Source organism: Acomys minous (genome assembly GCF_964271855.1).
Source record: "Acomys minous genome assembly, chromosome: 4".
Lineage (NCBI taxonomy): Eukaryota > Metazoa > Chordata > Mammalia > Rodentia > Muridae > Acomys > Acomys minous.
Window position 1 is genome coordinate 113,451,105 of NC_140486.1, and position 18,679 is coordinate 113,469,783.

Below are 18,679 nucleotides of genomic sequence, written 5' to 3' on the forward strand. Positions count from 1 at the left end.
GGTCTAACAGTTCTTTTACTGAAGTGTGTTCGTGTGTGCCTGATCACCTGTGCTCTCCAGCTTATAAAGAAGCCAGAACTTCACAGAGATAGCGACGGCACAGCTCCTAGGAGTCATCAGACCTCATGCTGGGTGTTGGTGTCATCACTGATCGCACACTTCTTTCCAATAGAGACTTCTTCCAACTCCAAAACCCTTAACCTAATTTCAGAGTGAAGACTGAGCAGAAGACATGAGTCTGGGGGGCTTTGAAGTTTTCAGGCAAGTACAAGTTAGGGTGATTAGCACAATGATGCCTTTGTTCTCATCAACTGACTCCAATAGCTGTGAAGTAGCCCACTACTTCCTTCCTGATGCGCCATTTTGAAGTAAATCCAAGATATTGCCTTGTTCACCCTGTGACTATTCCAATAGGTATCCCCAAGATGTGATCTCCTGAAAACAACAATACAAAATTGTCTGTTAAAACACACAACCAGTCCCACGCTTGTCGGCAAAGACTAAGATGCTTCCCTAACACCAGGAGCCCAGAGTCTTGGAGAGGTGAGAAAAAATGTTCTAAAACCAGACTGTGGTCGCAGTGATAGCTTTGTGAATATATCAAAGTCACCAAAGTGTACGCTGCACATGGATGGACTATACACTGTGTGGATTGTGTATCCATATGGAGGGCCTGTGTTTTACCTGGAAAGGGAGATGCAAAACATGAGAGGATTTGCTGATGTCTGTGGAGACGAGGAGTCAATGTGAAAGGAGGCCTTACTAAAAGGAAACAGGAGTCTCATTTTTACAACCACCAGGAACAGAGTCCAGCCAACGACTGGAACGGGAGGACACAGCCATGAAAGCTTGGCCTTTGGTCTTTCAGAGAATGTGAGGACTCAAGTCAGCCCACCCCTCCCCTCCCCTCCCCTCCCCTCCCCTCCCCTCCCCTCTCTTCCCCTACCCAGCCCTCCCTTCCCCTCCCTTCCCTTCCCCTCTGAGCCAATGAGGAGAGAGGAAATGAGAGCTGTCTGGCTTTGGTTTTGATTTTGAGTCTGAGTCTCACTGTGAGAACCAGGCTGGTGTCCAACTCCATGGATCAAGTGATCCCCCTGCCTCAGCATCTCTCAAAGCCTCTGAGAACTTTGGAGTACAGGTCTCTCTGTATGGGGCTAAGCTGTTTGAAGCTGCACTCTTCGTGACAAAACAAGAGTGGAAGATAAATACAGGCGACGGCTTGATGGCCTGCACTCTCCGCCGTCTTTCAACAGACCTTCAACAGAGGTCTGTGAATCCACAAAGGAGAAGCAGGGACACACGCAAAAAGCTCACTTTAAAGGAATGGTCGGAAGCATCTGCCACTTTGAAAACATGCAAAGTGACACTGGAGAAATACAAACCAATAGAAGAAAACAAGCTTTGTAGTGAAGAGGTAAAGGGCAAAGTAATTACAATGAAATTTAAATATTCTGCCAGCCAGTGGTTAAAAAAAAAAAAAAATATATATATATATATATATATACACACATACTGTGGTGAAAGTCAAATAGAAATAGAACAAACTGAAGGGTGTTTCTGAATCTTAAAAGCCCAAAAGTTGCAAGAAAAAATGAATAAGAAATTATTAATATTTAAAAGAGGAACTGCACAAGTGCATGTATGTATATGTCTGAGTGTGTGTGTGTGTGTGTGTGTGTGTGTGTGTGTGTGTGCTTACATGTGTAGGCATGTATGAATGACTATGGGAATGGGAGCAGGCGAGTGTATGTATGAATAGCTTCTTGTCAAGGAGGTGCATAGGTGTGTGAGTGCGATGTGCGTTGCATATGTGTGGTTGATGTGTGTGTACAGAGGCCAGAGGTCTGCATTCAGTGTCTTCCTCAATCACTTCTCCATCTTACGTTTTTGAGTCAGGGTCTCTCACTGAACCTGGAGCTTGCTAGGCTGGCTGAAGCAAACACTTTACCAACAGAGCCATCTCTCCAATCCCCTAAGAATAGAGCTATTTTGGAAGGAACCAAAGTACACAATTCTTTCTTTTCCTATTTATTTACTATTCACTTTATAACCTGATTCCAGCTCCCTCCATCCTCTTCCTCCAGTACCAACCCTCACACTCCCCACCCCCCATCTCTTTCTTCTCAGAGAAGGGGAGGCCTTCAAGGAGTACCAACCCACCCTGGCATCTTAAGTTGCAGCAGGAATAAACACATCCTCTCCCACTAAGGCCGGACAAGGCAGCCCAGCTGTGGGAAAGGGATTCAAAGGCAGACCACAGAGCCAGAGATGGCTCCTGCTCCCATTGTTAAGGGACCCACATGGTGACCAAGCTGCACATCTGCTACATGTATGTAGAGGGTTTAGGTCCAGGCCATGTATGCTCTTTAGTTGGTGGATTCCCCCATGGGCCCAGGTTAGTTTACTCTGTAGGTCTTCTTGTGGGGTCCTTGACCCCTCCAGCCCCCTCTATCTTTCCTCCCACTCTTCCACAAGACTCCCCAAGTTCAGCCTATTGTTTGGCTGTAGGTCTCTGCATCTGTTTCCATCAGCGGAGGGATGAAGCCTCTCAGAAGACAGTTATGCTAGGCTCCCGTCTGCAAGCATAGCAGAATATCATTAATAGTGTCAAGGGTGGGTCTCAGGTTGGGCCAGTCATTGGTTAGCCGTTCCCTCAATCTCTGTTCCACCTTTATCCCTACACTTCTTGTAGGTGAGACAGATTTTGGGTTGAAGGTTTTATGGGTAGGTTGGTGTCCCCCTCCATCCACTGGAAGTCTCATCTGACTTCAGGCTCCATAAACCCCACTTCTAGGAGTCTCAGCAAGGGTCATCCCCATAGACTCCTGGAAGACTGCCCCGTCCCAGAGATTCCCCACATGCACACCAATTTCCCTTCTCTTTCCCTGTCCTCTCCCTACCCCCCACCTCCTCTCCCACCCAGTTCTCTCTCGCTCCATCTACTTCAGATGTCTATGTTATCTCCTCTTCTGAGCGAGATGCAAGCATCCTCCCTGGGGGCCTCCGTGGCTTCTTTGGGTCTGTGGGTTGTGGCATGGCTTCTCCTATACTGTATGGCTAATCTCCGTATCAGAAGAACACAATTCTTAGCCACAGCACGATTACACACTAAGGGAAACTAGCATTGTGGCCTAGTCAAAAACAGTAAATAATGAAACAGAAGCAACACCCAGAGAGAGTTTAAGACCAAGGTCCTTGAAACCCGAGATTTGAGGAAACTTCTAGAAAAGTGGATATAACTTTGAGGTCAGGAGGATCCAGCAGGAGAGTCACATCCCTCCCTCTCACTCTCAGGCAGCCAGCTTCTTACCAGTGTGGAATTAGTGCTTAGAGCAGGTACACAAATGAGGCCCTAGCCTACTGAGGGACAGCATTTTATCTCTGCCTGTCACCCATGTGCAGGAAAAATGAGGAGTTACCCCAATTCACAGAAAGTCATCCCCTCTGCCCCCTTAACTAAGTTACAACAACACCTAGCATGCAAAGTCCCTGAAGTACAAAGAGGCTGCTAGGGTCCCCAAGAGGGTGTTGGACTCCTGTGGGGCCACTGGAGTCCGGGCAGCAATTTGCAGCTGCCTCACCTAGACTCCATCTCTGCCTGATGATATGTGACAATCAGGTGTGGTCATTCCTGCACACTGCTGACTGCTACCAAAATTATCCTGTCAAAGAGACAACGCCCTGGACCATCCCTGAACCCAGACTCCAAGGAAACTTGGACAGTAACTTCCACTGGACAAAAGTTGAGAAAGGAACCTGGTGACTCCGCAAGGTTTGGTACCCTAAGCAAGTGCAACTTGGTGTCATTCCATGCCATACACGTAGCGTTAGCTCACTGTCCCAGAACACTCACACTAATGGCGGCTGAACTGCGCATGGCACTGCACCACCTATAGCCTATGTCTGAAACATCTGTGTTTCTTTTGGCCTTGCCACCCCATCGAGGAGCCCTGTGGTGCACTTGCAGCTTTCTCCTGAGAGCACCGCGATGCAGTCTCCAGGGCACACTAAAGCCAGAGCCAAGCCTTTAGGCTCAGAGCCATCCTATGGAGGTCCCACCCAGTCCTGATTGACAGGAGTACAGAGCCATGTGCCAGGTATAACTTGATGAGACAGCTAATTTTCCCATAGCCGAGGAGACTCCTAGTCTCTCGAGGAGGTGTTAAGTCAAAACCAAGTCTTTGAATGGTATAATTTCCAGAGTTGGTGGAAAATTGGAGTGAGAATATAAACAAAAGCAACAACCACATTAAAGGACTTTTAAAAAGATATCATTAAAAAGCAAACAACTGAAGGCTTGTTTGGCACCTAGCTGTCAACCCTAGAAGTTGAATCATTTTGCCTTATCTCTATCCCTTGGGGGTCTTTATAAAAACAGGAATCAGTCAAGGGCTCTTGGCAAATGGATATTATTTCCCATTATAGCAGATAGAGACAGAGGTCTCCTTGTTGGTCTTTTAGGCCCTGCTTCCAGAACAGAGATGGAAAACAAGCTGGTGCCTGAAGTGAGGTCACTGTGCCCTGCAGTTAATGAAACCATAGTGATGACATTGGCAAGAGTCCTGGCAGAACATCACATCCAGCTCAGATGGTACAGGAATGGCATCCTGCTTAGTAACACCAGGTACAGTAGCCATGTCAATGGAACGTAGGCCTGCCCACGGCTAACTGGCCCTGTCCTGCACTGACAGCAAGGCTGCGGAGTAGACATGAGGCCATCGTGAGGTCAGAGCTTCCGAAGCCAGCACAACGTTGAGGTGTGGCTTCTTCCAGGGCCTGGAAGGCAGGATGGGGACACGGTGGTCAAAGGGCACAAAATGCACAGAGGAGATGGCTCAGAGGCAAAGTATTTGCTAAGCAAAATAAGGATCTCAGTTCTGATCCCCAGAGCCCACGTAAAGCCAGATGTGCTCCTACAGGGAGATGGGCCATAGAAACTGGAGAGCCTCTGGAAGCTCCTTGCCAGATAGAGTGTCAGCTTACATGGTGACAAGAATCTTGTCTCAAGCAAGGTGGAAGGTGAGGACCAAAAGCTGAGGGTTTTTCTGGCCTCTGCGTGCGCATACAAAGATGTAAACAAATGGTCACAAATGGCAATCAGTGAGAACAGTTAACAAGAACGTGTTGCATACATGAAACGGACTAAAAGTCTGGATCTTATTCTCACTACACATGCACACACCTGCACATGCATACAGAGTCACATGTACACACATTTATATACATGTGTACATGAACATGCATGCACACATACACACATGCACACACAAGCTGGTACCATGGAAAATGAGGGATGTGTTGCATAGTGATTGTACTAATTATTTCTCCATGTGTACACATACCATATCCTCGGATTGCATACCTTAAATCCATACATCAATTTTACCTCAATAAAATTGGAGGCAAAGAGAAATTCTCAAGTATTTAACAGAGGAAAAGTAGCCAACACTCCAAGTGACTCAAGGAGCCAAAACTATATTTTAGCCATTCTTCTACTAAGGTGGAAGCTAAGTAGATGCCGGCTTTCAGGATCCCACATCAAATCACAGGAGCCACAGACAGCCAGAGAAGTCAACAGAGAAGAAAATAAAAAAGAACAAGAGCCGGAAGTAGGGATGTACAAGTTTAAAAAAGAAATGGCCTCTGGGGTCTGTATTGTTACAATCTTACAAGTGTAACAACATGTAACAAAATGTAGCAAATTGCATTGTTACAGACAATGAAAATTCACGCTAGGTGTTACAAGTAGACAAGGGCCGACAGCAGGTTACTCCCAAGCCAATCAGAGGCCAAAGTGCAATGGCAGCCTAAGTGTCACTGAAGTCATTTAGCAGTGCCCCTGATCACAGCGGGGGGGGGGGGGGGGCAGCAGGCTAAGGGAAACGTTTCATTGGGGCTGGCTTACTGGTTTAGAAGTTTAGACCATTGTCATCAGGGGGGAAGCATGGCTCTGGAGAGGTAGCAGGGAGTTCTACGGTTTGATCTGCAGGCTATAGGAAGAGACAATAAGCCACCAGGCCTGCCTTGAGCTTCTGAAACCTCAAAGCCCACTCCCCAGTGACACTCTTTCCCCAACAAGGCCACACTTCCTAGCAGTGCCGCTCCCTCTAGGTCTATGGGGGCCATTACATTCAGACCGTCGCAGGGAGATAGGGAAGACTAGTGGTGGATGCATTCCATACACATGAGGCCTCAATCTTACCGAGTACCTGCCCCTTGGATTAACAGATAAACCCAACCCACCTGTGGTTCCCTGTAAATCATAGACTGGCCCTGTGCAATGTGTGGAGCATAGGGCTTTTTTTTTTTTTTTTTTTACCATCTTTATTGTGTGTGGGGTGGGGGGAGAGAAAAGAGACAGGCACGTGTGCACAGCACATTTGTGGGGATCAGAGGATAGCTTGCAGGAGTCAGTTCTCTCCTTCCACTATGTGGGTACCTGGCAGCAAACTCTTTCACCCACTGAGCCACCTCACCCAGCCAGCATAAGGCTTTGTTTCCCGGACTAGGAATCAGTTAATATGTGTAACAGCGTAACCAGTCATATGTATTTAATATCCTAATGGGAAGTCCCCTAGGAGGGAAGTTATGCAAATGCAATTTCATCCGGTTGCACTCTGTATCCGTGAGGGGACTCCCGTGCCTGACTGCTGCCTTAAGCTGGGCCTCCCCGCTGGATGGGAAAAGTCACACCTTGTTAAAACTCTGCTGGGTGGAAAGAGCATCCCCGTTGGAGCTCTGGTAGCTGCTGGCTTCTGAGAACTTCACCCACCCCACATACTCATGTCGCTCATTAGCATATGTATTCTCTCTTTCTTACTGAGCACTCACCATCTGTTCTTTCCATTGCTAGATGTGTTTTTGACAAATCAATTAACGAGTAGGATACAGTGTCAAAGGCCGCTGCTTCTATGGAGGAAGGAAATAGATACTTTGCCCTGCTCTGCCTGCAGTAAAGACAGTTACTGTCACTCTCTTAATAAAGCCCCCCCCCCCCCCCGAAAACAGCACACATTTCCTGTTGCTTTTCTCACCCGGCTTCATGTTCCCCAAACTATCAATGATAGATTTTGTCATTGTGAGGCAAAGACTGCCTTCAGCCCCTGGCTTTCTTAATGATGATCAGACTATACTAACAGAGATGTCTGTGGCCACCACACTGTAGCCTCAGACTGTGCTTAAGTGAGGCTCTTGACGGGCAGTAGTCAGGCAGTCCTTCCTCAGAGCCGCCCCTCCCAGGCAATCTCTGGCATCAACACAGCCTGAAAATCCATTGTCGGTCCAGATGTTCCTCACAGTAAATTGGGACCTGGTTGCTGGAATGCAAAGTCCACAAGAGCTGGCATCTGGAAAAGACCCAATTGGTTGCAGAAGATGCTCAATACCAGGGCTCTTAGAGACCATGAGCCCCTGAGTGTAGGAAGAGAAGAGAGAGAACATTTTTCCTTTTCTTTTTTTAGTGTTTTGAGACTCTGTGCTACTATGTAGCCCAGGCTGTCTTCAGTCCTGGGCAATCCTCCTGCCTCTTCCTCCCAATAGCTGGAATTACAGACGTACACTACCACACCATGCAAGAGAACCATTTTGTATGACTTTAGGCTAGGGTGGCAAAGGGAGAAGGGGCAGGCAATGTCACTGCTGGAACCAGTCACCCACGAACAAAGGCAGCAGCCACCAGGCTCCGGCAGAGGCACGAGCTGCTGTAGCCTGGTGAGCCATTTGCGGGCTTCTGGTGCCTAGTACTATGAACTAAGACCATTTTGGTTAGGGCTCATGCGATACGTGTGACAATATGAACCATTGACTTCATGGCCCTCCCCTGCCCAGCCACCAGCCTTCATGCATGCACTGCTTCTGCACACAGCTTTCCTGGCATTGCTGAGCTTGCCACCCACTGGAGAGGCCCAAGAGAAACCAAAACACTTCAGGCTGTTTCTACTTAACGTCACACTGGGCTTCCCTGGACGGCAGAGTGGGCACTCAGGGAGGGTTTCCCTGGAGAAAAGCCATTGGAGCAGAGCCCAGAGGTTGAAAAGAAGCTAGGCTTTCAGTGACTAGAGGAACAGGGTTCCAGGCAGAGGGAAGAGCGAATGCAGTGAGCAAGAGGGAGGGATACAGAAAAAATAAAAAAATAAAAAACCAGCTCGTTGAAGATGGATAGAGGCAAGAACTACACTTCTCTGAGCGGGTGGCACAGAAGCCAGGCCACACAGGCTGCTCCGTTAATGTGGCAAGATCGCATAAAAGCTTCCATCCCTGGCTATGCGAGAAGCAACGGGAAGTGGCTGCAAAGAGCACGGGACTAATCTTTTCTTTGGAGTGCAGACATGCCCTCAGGCTGGAATACAGACATTACAATCTGAAGCAGATTTAAAAAAGAAAAAAAAGAAAAAAAAACCTTCACATTGTGTGGGTTTGATAAACCAGTCAGCCATAGGGAAGGAACAGTGTAGGCCTGCTGTGGGTGAGTGGGATCAAGGCAACCTGGGAATGGAAAACAGGAAGGGAGAAAGTCTGATAGCTCCTAGCCCTCTGTGAATCTGGGAGTGCAAGAGGGAGGACCTGAGTGAGCAAGGAGAAGGAAAAACGCTAGGAGCTTCACGTGCAGGCGGGGTGTCCGGGGGGGTGGGGGTGGGGGGTGGGGGGCGTGCAGGGCAGCCCTGGGAAACCTGGGGGAGGAGCCTTAATAAGCAGTTATTCATCTGTGTGTCAGGTTTAAAAAAAAAACGCCATCACCAACAGCATCTTAGAGCTTAGTTTGCCTTATGGTTCTAGAGAGCTAAGAATCCATCACGGTGAGGAGCCATGGCAGCAAGCAGCGAGCATGACCCAGAAACCAAGAGCTCACATCAACTGCAAGCACCAAGCAGAGAGTGTGAACTAAAAGTGGGGAGAGATTTTGAACTCTCAAAGCCTGCTCCCCAGTGACATACTTCCTCCAGTAAGGCCACATCTGATAAACCTTCCCAAACAGCGCCACCAAGTGGACACCACGTATTTATACACCTGAGACTATGAGGGACAGATTCTCACTTACACCAGTGCAGCGAGTATGTTGAGGGTCAGAAGGAGACAAATGAGAAGACAGAGCCTTGGACGTTCTGAAAGGCGAGCTTTAGTGGCCAGGAGGAAGGGGCTTGTGTCGGGGTGGGGGATGGGGGAGAGCCTGGCAGTTCAGGTTGGCCCTGTAACATGAGCTAACTCTTCTCCAGCAAGTCCCAGAGCGAGAAGACACCACAGCCATCACAATGAAGCTCTGACTGACTAACAGTGATGGATGTGTTCCTTGCACGTGGCAGGCACCAGTCCAGTTGAATGAAAACACCCATCTCTCTTGATGATTTCAAGTTTTATCTAGACTGGAAGGCAGGGGGAAATATGCCCACAAAATTCCATGTCTAGAATTTTATGGAAGTTTTCAGATTTTTTTCATAAAAAATACAAAATTCACACATGGATAAATTCATATGCAACGCACCGAATGATTTATTATACAGACATTAAAATTTGCATTAAAAGAAACAGTAGAGGCAGGGAGATGGCCCAGTGGGCAAGTGCCTGTCGCACTAGTACGAGGGCCTGAGTTTAACCTCTCGTAGATATAAAAAGTTGAGCATGGTGACATGCACCTACCCCCCCCCCCACCCCAGTGCTGGGGAGTAGAGATAGGCTGGTAACAGAAGCTCACTGGCTGAGTAGCCTAGCAATTGGTGAGCACCAGGTTTAGTGAGAGACTCTGTATTGAAAAATAAGGTGGAGAAACGAATCAAGAGAACATGGAACTTCAATCTTCCAGCCTACACGGCATGTCCATGTGGATAACTACAAAAAGAAAAAGAAAGAAAGAAAGAAAGGAAGAAAGAAAGAAAAAAAGATGCTGATATTTATTAAGAATTCCTTATTGAGAAACACTTAGTATGTAGCTTCATCTCATTTAATTTCCACAATGAATCCCCAAGATCTATCCTAATATTATTCTTTTCCAATGGGATAATACAGCACAGAGATGTCAAGTAACTGAGCAAAGGCTGCAGTGCTGGTGTGCTGAGAACTGCAACCCTGGCTCCCTAACTCTTTCTCTTAGTCATTACCTTGCACGAGAAACAGACTCTGTAACAAGCCAGACAACGTTCCTAATCTGTGTTAGAAAGAAAACCCGGGAACAAAACAATATGGCCTGCATATTTATTGATTTGGGGTTTTTATGTTCTACAGTACGGTGGCAGAAACATTTGGGGGCAGTGAGGACTGGGAAGGTGTTTGTTGTGAGGCTGTGTTTACTGTCTTAGTACAGCCCTTTCGCAAAAGTTTTGGGGCTGTGTCTGAGAGCACCAGCTGCCCTTCCAAATCTGAGTTTGGCTCCCAGCAACCACATAGCAAGCAACTCACTACCATCCATCTGTAACCCCAGGGGATTCTGTGCCTTCCTCTGACCTCGGTGGGCACCAGGCATGCAGGTGGTGCGCAGACATCCACGCAGGTAAAACACTCATACACATAAGATAGATAATCTCTTTAAAAGCAAAATATACACTAGACTCTTAAAAATGTACATGCCAGTAACACAAGTAAATCTGGTCTCGCATTCATGATTTCATTCACTTTCAAAAGTCTGTCCTACGCCTGCCCCAGGGTTAGGGACAGCAGCTTCCTTTACACACATTCTGCACTTCCCCACTGCGATGCTCTTCTATACAGAGGACTGGAAGGACAGACATCAGCATTTGAAAAGCCGCTGGTGGTTTTTTTTCCCCCCCTCTCTCTTTCTGTATGCCTCCTGTCTTTATTCATTCCTGGTCTCGTTTTTAAAAAAAAAATCTACGCAGTGCTATGTACCCAGAAAATACAATAACGTTATACAAAGACAAGAATGCGCTGTTAGCTGGTCACCCCTGGGACCTGGCTACAATAGCAATGCTAACCAACAACGTCTGGGGTTCACCGTAATGGGCTATGTCCCTCCAGATGGAGACGCCCATCTTTAGACACTACCTCTTTACATTGTTTATCACAGAGCAAACAATCCTCCTGCATCCTGAGCTCCTGGGAACAGTAGACAGAAGTCCATTCTTTGAAGAGTACAGAACGCATCCCCAAAACTGTTTAGAGTGGCAATTAACTTTATGGTCAATTAACTCGGGTGTAATCCAGCTATGCTTAGACTTGGCCATGGTGCATGAAGCCTAAAGAAGAGAACAGAGGAGGTGCGGGCCGGGGGGGGGGGGGGGAGCAGGGAGAAGATTTGTCTAGACAGGTGACAAAAATGGAGGACTCAAAAATATGGAGAAGTCTTTCAGGAGAATGGTCTACCACACTTCAGGGCAGCAGCGGGGAGTGGAAGGGCCAGTTTGTCTGCAAGACAGCCCTGGGAGCTGGCCGGACCTCCGCATTTATCAGAGGCCCTCACGTAATTCAGATATCAGTGAGGCCCATCCCAGGCTGGGTTTTATGAGGGAAGCCAAAGGTGAGAATCTGCGATGGGCACACAGGAATGGCTGGCCATGTCCACTCTTGTGTCCCATGCTTGAATATGTGGTGAAGTGACCTGCCTGTTAGGAGTAGATATAACACCACACGCAGAACACTGCAAACAGAAGCAAACCTTTTCTTCTTCTTCTTCTTCTTCTTCTTCTTCTTCTTCTTCTTCTTCTTCTTCTTCTTCCTCTTTTTTTTTTTTAAGCAACCTCTTCTTAAAGAACACAAGCAGGATGGACTAGTAGAGCCATCAGGGCAGCCTCTCTGGGCTGTGATTCTCGGGTAGTCAGCTTTGGTCTTGGTTTCCCAGACTCTGTATAGTTAAAGAGGATAACTTCTTAGAATAAATATAGGCTTTGTTTTGGTGTTGAAATGTACCATGATCCAAATAAACCTAAAGATTGTTAAATGTCTTAAAAGAGTTATTTTTATTGCCGGGTGTGGTGGCGCACGCCTTTAATCCCAGCACTCGGGAGGCAGAGGCAACTGGATCATTGTGAGTTCAAGGCCAGCCTGGTCTACAAAGTAAGTCCAGGACAGCCAAGGCTACACAGAGAAACCATGTCTCGAAAAACCAAAACAACAACAACAACAAAAAGATTTATTTTTATTTTCAGTCATGTGTGTGCATATCACTAATATACAGACACCCAAAGAAGCCAGAAAAGAGTGTCGTATTTCCTTCAGCTGGAGTTGCAGGTGGTTGTGAGCTGCTTGGTGTGGTTGCTGGGAACCAAGCCCCAGAATGCAGCAACCATTCTTAAATCACTAAGCCATCCTCTAGTTCCTAAACAAGCCCATGTCTGCTTACTCCATATTAGTCAGGCAGGTGGATGGGGCTACCTAAGGCTTCTCTCAGTTGGCCTTCTGAGCATCCCATACCTGTCTGTCATGCATGAGCACCCTCTTCAGTGTTTTCACAGAGGCCTCATCACACTCACATGTGAGAGCCAGACTAATTGAGCTGAGAAGAAGGGGGCCAAGCCAGCAGGTTCTTAGGAGGGAAACCTTCCTAACCCCCTCCAGAAACTGCCCACAGAGTTGATTATATTCCTTGTAAATAAGACAAGATGTATAAAACTTATTGGTTCAGAGCCAGGAAAACCTGAGCAAAGAAAATATCTACTTTCTTGTGTGATATAATGCTGGGAGAAATCCAACAATATTCTCATAGCAGGAGCAGTGGACTGACTCTAACAAGATGAAGTCTGATGGGGTAATTGCTCAGCCTGGTCCTCACAGTAGGAAGGCACAGCTGTGAGCTGCAGCTGCCGGAGCTATGGAGCTATGTGGCATGGAGGAGGCTTAGGGGAGCCACCAGGAGTCTCAGCTCCTCAGGGTCACACAGGCTGAGCCTCTGCAGTGATAAGCTTCTGCCCACAGATTGTTGGAGATGTTGTGTGGCGGGGGTAGGAGAGGATGAGGGGGGTGGGGGGTGGGGGGGTAGTGGGGGCAGGGTTCAGCTCAGATTCAAAACTAAGAATAAAAGCAGAAAGCTTTGTTTTAAAGATGGCTTGGTTGAAGAAGTGATGAACAAAATAGAAAAAATGTCCAAAAATGTCAATAATTACAACAAGCAAGAGTGTGGGGATGCATAGCCCAATATATATCATAGACAACTTACAAGAGCCCAAGATGGTAATTGATTTTAAAGATGCAGAAAAAGGCGTCTGAATGAATATTGTCAAAAATCCAGCAGCCTGTGGCTACAAAGCAGCAGTAGTAATGTTTTAAAACGTACAATCCAAAGATTCTTTACTTTCCCCATCTAACTCTGCACAGCATGTTTGCTGCCTGTTTCTGTCTGTCTGTCTGTGTCTCTGTCTCTGTTGTCTGTCTCTCTCCCTGTCTCTCTGTCTCTCTGTCTCTCTATCTCTCTCCCTGTCTCTCTGTCTGTGCCTCTGTTCCTCTCTCTCTCTGCCTCTCTCTCCCTCTGTCTCCTTCCCCCCTCTCCCTCCCTCCCTCCTTCCCTCCCTCCCTCCTTCCCTCCCTCCCTCCCTCCTCCTGCCATGTCTCTTCCCACCTTTCTGTCTCCCCGCTCCACCCCCCCCCCACCTCTGTGCTGGAGCACAGTCCAGGAGAACATAGCCTTTCTTTGACCTGTTTGTCGCTGAGTCTTCAGTGCTTAGATTGTTTCAGCCATAGCACAGGTTTACTACATGCTTTTGGAAGGAAAAAGAAGATCCCAAGTCTCCATGGGGAGCTGAGGTTCTATCTGGGGAGTCCAGCTGCACCCCTAAATTCTGGGATAGACACCTATGGCTCAGGATACCCCTCCTCTCCAATGCCATGGAGAAATGAAAGTCAGGGCTAGGACTGTCTGTACTTTGGCTAGGGTTCATTTAACAATGCTGGGCACATTTAGCAGATTGCTAATTGATTTCCCTCACTCTCTTACTCTTTTCCCAAGGCTGTAAACCTGCACTCCCACAGCATGGCCGCTCCTGATGTAGGCTCTCTTTAGGTGCTTACCTGGGACTACAACCCCTACATAGGCCACAGTGGACCAGGTCAGGTGTCCTGTGGCCTTGATTCACTGTCAATCGTTGTGGAAGAAGACCCTGGAACCTTTGTAGTCATGCATGCTGTGCTTGTATGTTATTTGTTCCCAGTCCCAGCGCCTTCCAAGGCATTGAACAAGAACAGGGACTTGTCATACAAGTTTGAGGACCTAAGCTGGAATCCCCAGGACTCATGTGCTGCACATCTGTAATTCCAATGCTCCTTCCTATTGGAAGACAGAGGCAGAGACAGTGAAATTTCTAGCTGGCCCAGAGTATACACCAGCAAACAAGATACCTTGTCTCAAACAAGGTGAAAGTGAGGACTGTCACTTGATATTGTCCTCTGATGTCCACAAGCGCCATGGTACTATGTGCTTACACACACACACACATACATACAGGCATGCACATGTGCACACACACATATATATATACACACTCACACATGCACATATACACACACATACCACACACTCATACACATACATACATATAGCACACATGCACACATCATACACATATTGCACAAAATTATACATACACTACACATACATGCAGATACGCCTACACATACACACAACACACATACATGCAAGCAGCTCACACAGGCACACACCACACCATAAGTACACATATTCACACACCATGCACACTCATGCACATTACACACACCACAAAAATATGTTCACACACACTTTTTTTTAAGTAAAAGAGAGGTAGGATCATCCTAAGTTTCTTTATCGCAAGTTTAAGGTGCCTTACAATTCTTTGAATTAAATATAAGCACACTGACAGCCTCTGTCCCTTCAGGACAGTGACCCAGAAAGCACGCTGAACTAAGGTGCTTGGCTGACTCCATTAGCTTCAGCTTGACTTCCCTGGAGAAGTCAAGGTATTTCTCCAGAAATATTTAGGAAAAAAATATTTAGCTGGGCGTGGTGCCCCATGCCTTTAATCCAAGTACTCGGGAGGCAGAAGCAGGTAAAGCTCTGTGAGTTCAAAGCCAGCCTGGTCTACAAAGTGAGTCCAGAACAGCTAAGGCTACACAGAGAAACCCTGTCTTGAAAAAACTAAAAAAAGAAAGAAAAAAAAGAAAAAGAAAAAATATGTAAAGATTAAGATTGAGAAATAAAGATGGCATTCCTCCTCCCTTGGGGACATGGGACGCTAGGAAAAACATTGTCCCTGCCCCAGTGACAGAGCACCAAATAAGCCTTAAACCCAGATCCAGCGATGACCTGCAGTTTCAGGGCAGCTGAGCATCCAGAACCCCAGCAAGATAACTCTAGCTCCACCAGCCCCCCTATGCACACGTGTAAGGAGGTGCTGAGGGTCTCACAGGTGGGAGAGAAGCAGTCAGGGGCAGCTCCCAGGGATCGCTAAGGCTGAAGACAAAGCCTCCGCAGAGATAGGCCATGTGCACAGTGGAGCGCCCCTTCAACAGAGCTCTACCAAACACTCCAAGAGAAGTGAGGGGCTGCCAAGGACATAGGTGACAGTTATCTCTGTGGCACAGGCCTGGAGAGAGGAGGGGCCACAGGCTCAGGAAAGACAAGGTCCCTCTTAAGCATGCTCCACCAAGAGAGAAAATGTTTGAGCTTCCTGGAAGGGATTCGAGACCAGTGTCCCATGCAGCATGAGGAAGGGCCCACTGGGGCTGGGGAAAAGCTGAGACTAAGGGCCTCTGCCCCTGGCTTGGGTAAGGAAGAAAGGAAAAAAAAAAAGGGCCGCTAATTTTAAAGTTCTCACTCACAGGAATAAAAGCAGCATTTTGAGAGTCCCAGACTAAAGACTTGGGCATATAGTTCCACCTAAGACTAAGGCTCCACCAGGTTTTCAGACTGAGTCCTAGCTGGCATGACTGGCCGTAAGGGAGCCTGGTCAGTTTCCTGCATGGGTTCCCAGCAGGCTAGAAGGCAAGAAGTACTGGAGTTTTATGGTTCCATGCTGATTCCAGATTCTCCTGTGTGGTTCTCCTCGACCCTGGGGAGGCTGTTGGCCACCAGCCCATGAAGGGAGAAGGAGCAGAAGGTGAGGCACTGAGCTGAGAAGGCTGTGAGCACGATGGAGATCGACCACTCTGGGAACCACTTCAGGGAGCTGGTTCAGCTTTACTCAGGGAGAACAATAGCTATATAGTCCTTGGGGAATGAGTGAGGCTTCCAGGATAGGTGTACATAATTAGTTGAAATTAGGCACTTTAAGGATGCTTGATTTGCATTCGACAGCACCCTCCTATAATATGACTGGGAACCCAGTACCTAATTATCCTATAGGTGTAGGGAGAGGAGAGCTAGCAGGCAGCTATGTCAAGGACCATATATCAAGTGTGGTTAGGGGCATCTATGCCTAAAGACACTCTGCAGATGGAGTCAGGCAGAGAATAGGAGTCCCTGCTGGGGAGAGGGAGTCCTCCATCTACCCCCAAGTTCAGAATGGCTATCTGGACTGGGAAGATGGCAACCTCAAACACTTCTGACTCCACAACGTAGCTTAAGGGAAACCAAATAGGGACATTGCAGCCAGGATGGAGTTAAAATTATGTTTAGGGGTGTGTGTGTGTGTGTGTGTGTGTGTGTGTGTGTCTGTGTGTGTGTGTGTGTCTGTGTCTGTGTGTCTGTGTGTCTGTGTGTGTTTGTGTGTGTGAGTGTGTGTACATGTGAGTAAGGGCACATGAGTACAAATGCCTGAGGAGACCAGAGATGTCAGATGCCCTAGATCTGGAGCTGCAGACAATCATGAGCCACCGAGTGGATAGTGGGAACCAAACTCAGATCCTCTGGAAGAACAGCCAGTGCTCTTAACTGCTGAGCCATCTTTCTCCCCCTGCCCCCATAGACTCATCTTCTGACCCAATAGTGGGTGAATCCCTGATCACTGGTCTCTATAATGCTAGATCTATTTGTTTTCTTCCATCTTAATGTGCCTTGGGTTTGCTTTTCATACCTTGGGACTGAGTTGCTCTGCAATACCAAATCAACAAAGAACTTAATCGCCCTGATCACCAGACGGTGCTACTGAGTAACAAAAAGTGAGAGGTGCACCCCAAGGAAGCTGGGGCATGAGGAATCTGGCCTCCAGCACAAGCCCCTGTTACTTGTGCAGCCAGAACCTTGAGGAAAGCACCCAGGCCTCCGAGAAGGGCACAGTGACACAGGAACATAGGCAGGGGAGGGACACGGTAGGATGGAAAACAATTTGGGTGCCAAGAAATCCCAAATTTCACTCATCTCATGGCCACAGTGACCCAATCCCACACTAACAGGGTAGGAAAACTCATTGCCCACTCAAGCACAATTCTCCTCAGACCAACCTCTATATGATGGCGGGCATCCATGTAGGAAAGATGGGAGGAAGCAAGAGACAGTAACCATTTTCCAAGCACCCTGGGGAAATCCACAAAATCAGGCTCCGATGACCCAGTTGCTGCTGCTCTCAGATATGAAACTTGAAACAAATATGACTAAGAAGTCATGGCTGTAGTGTGTCAACCAATAGAGAGTATCAGTATCAAGAGCCAAAAGGAGATGCTGGACATTAAGGGCTGGATCAACGGCATCAGAGACAGACCCCTCTCCCCAGGCTCGTCAGCAGGTCTGACATTTCTAATGAAAGAAGGAACATGCTAGGAGAGATGCTAATGAGAGGGCGATGGTAGGAGGCAACAAGACATCCCTGAGGACGAGATGAAGATCAGCGATGTCCACACAGACACCTGCAGTCAGAGAGGGAAAAAAGAGATGAGCGCTATCGGGTGAGAAGACGGCCAGGAATTTTTTTTTTAAGTAGTGAAAGATTTAAATCCCAGATCAAAAAGTATTAGAGGGGTGTCCCCCTTGCTGATGGGCTGCCTGTTCGTATCCACACAGCAAAGCTGGGTGTCCACACCACTCCTTATGCTGGCAGAGGCCCTGAAGAGCTGGCTGAGGTCCACAGTGACGACTGGGGTCCCTGAATGTCAACAAGTCTCTTCTCCGTGAAACATGGAAAGAACACACAGGAAAAGGCATGTGTGAAAAGGCATTATATTTGGAACCAGTAAGAACTAGGTCAAAATTCTCCAAAAGTGTCCGCATTGAGGGTGAGTCTTCCCTCCTCTCTGGGAACACCCACATACACCTCTGGGTGTGTCTCTAAATCTCCTAATTTAGGATTAGATGGTTCTAAACTCAGTCAGATTGACAATGATGATTACCCGTCACACCCTCCTTGCCTTTGAAAGCCGTAATTAAATCCAATCCAGCTACCTTGCTGTTCATAATATACAGGCAGTGATTAAAAAGAGGAAATGTACATGTAAACCTATTTACAACAAACTATTTTTAGAAAGTGTGAGTCTGTCACTCAGTTTTACATCTTTTCACTCTTAAAAAAAAAAAAGAAAGAAAGAAAGACAGATCAACTACTGGTTAACATTTACATCAATGTCCCAGATAGCTCACAGGTCTGCTTGAACGCCAGATGGCTGCATGTTAAATACTGCTCAAAAAGGCCAGGGCCTGCAGGATGACAAACAACCAGCTGTAAAGGGCGAGCTCCCGTCTGCTCACTTCATCAGACACCACTCTGCAAGTGTTTTGGCTGCTCCTGGAGCCTACATGGAACATTCCGTCCAGGCCCATTACCCACAAGCCCCTCCCAGGGCAACGGTAGGGAGCACCACCTCCATGGTTCCCACTGAGCTAGCAGGAGCAGAGCTT